General features: G+C 48.4%; 1 pseudogene; it reads left to right on the top strand.

Moving 5' to 3' along the window:
* Positions 1-675: 675 nt before the first annotated feature.
* On the top strand, positions 676-1218 carry LOC111092607 (annotated as a pseudogene).
* Positions 1219-1851: the final 633 nt, after the last annotated feature.

Genomic DNA, 1851 nt, shown 5'->3' on the forward strand with positions numbered 1-1851 from the left:
TGCTCCATGAAAAAACAAAAACAAAAACAAAAACAAAAAAACAAAATGCTCCATGAGCATCACCTGTTCACACAATGTCATGTTCATTTCTGATAAAGAGACATCCCTGTTCGGCTCCCCGGGGACTACTGCAACAGGGTCCATGATTAACTGAGAGGAGACCAGTGCCTCTACCTCTTTCACAAGGGCTCTGAGATTCCCAGTGTTCTCACTGCTGGAAGAGGCACCGCTAAGACCTTCCAAGGACAGATGAGAGGATGTCACTGGGGAGGGAAGAGAATGTTCCAGGGATGGGTTAGATTTGAGGTGAAGTAGATATGAGGCCAGGGGGTGAAAACACTTCCATCTCCTCATTCAGCTCTCAGGCTTTCCTGACAAGAACCTTGGGACAGAGGTCACTAGAGACAGTATGGCAGTCATTTGCTGAAAGACGTCCTCCTGACACCCAGTGTCTCAGGTCACCATGCAATCATTTGTGCGTTTGAGGTCCCATTATCTGATCATTTCAAAGTCTCCTAGGGGACATGCTGGCGCCTCTAGGGCAGAGAGAGAGAGGAAGCTGATGTGCATGAAGTGCTTTCTTAACCTCATAGGACAGGAGACATGAAAAGGTCCAGAGACACCCCATTCCATCCCAGGAATCTGAGGAAGCTGCAATCTGTGAGGGTCCCCACCATGGCTTGGATGGTGCTTCTTCTTGGGCTCCTTGCCTATGGCTCAGGTCAGGGAAAAGACTTTGCATGTGTGGGGAGCTCATAAAACAGGGACTCATGTGACCCTTGTCTCCCATATTACACCTTTTTCTCCTTTTGATTTTAGGAGCAGATTCTCAGACTGTGGTCACCCAGGAGCCATCACTCTCAGTGTCTCCAGGAGGGACAGTCACACTCACATGTGGCCTCAGTTCTGGGTCAGTCACTATAAGTAACTACCCCAGCTGGTCCCAGCAGACCCCAGGGCAGGCTCCTCACACAATAATCTACAGGACAAACAGCTGACCCTCTGGGGTCCCTGATCGCTTCTCTGGATCCATCTCTGGGAACAACGCCGCCCTCAGCATCACAGTCGCCCAGCCTGAGGACGAGGCTGACTATTACTGTTCATTGTATATGGGTAGTAACATTTACACAGTAATTTAAATTTATGAGAAAGTGCAGCCAAAACCTCCTCAGGGGCTCAGAAAGGCTCAGCTTTAAGGGCAGGAGAGAAAGTGAGATGTGAAAGAGTCAACACCACTATGGGAAGGGAAGCTCCCTGGTCACATTCTCCTGTTCAGTGGTTCATGGTGTGAGGACACAGGCCCTGGGCAATTCCATTCTCAGAGCTGGATGGGATCTTTTCATCAGCAGCTGAGACTTCAGTTGTGCAGTTGAAGAGAATGGTTCTGTCAAAGAGGGAATTTGGGGCCTTTGGCCATGAATCCTTTTATGGGATATGAGATTTGGGGATGTTGCACCATTACTGGGAAGATGCTCCGCCTGCATCAGTGAATTTGGGTGATGTGGGTGAACAGATGTGAACAGACCCCTTACCACAAATGTACACAGAGAAGTATTGCACCTGTGTAAAGATTTCCCACATGATAAGTCACTGGGGGATTACACACTGAAACAGTGAGGTAGCACCAGACTCCCATCAGCATGGGTAAAATTCAATACCACGTCAACATCAGATGGTGCCCAGGATGTGGGGCAGCAGGAACTCTCCTTCACTGCTGGGGGGATGCCAAATGCCCCAGCCACTTTGGAACATGCCTGGGCAGTTTCTCGTAGAGCTAAACAAAATCTTAATGATACAATACAAACTTCATGTTCCTAGATAATGCTATAAATGAATTACTTATGTTCACCC

Source organism: Canis lupus, chromosome 26 (genome assembly GCF_011100685.1).
Source record: "Canis lupus familiaris isolate Mischka breed German Shepherd chromosome 26, alternate assembly UU_Cfam_GSD_1.0, whole genome shotgun sequence".
NCBI lineage: Eukaryota > Metazoa > Chordata > Mammalia > Carnivora > Canidae > Canis > Canis lupus.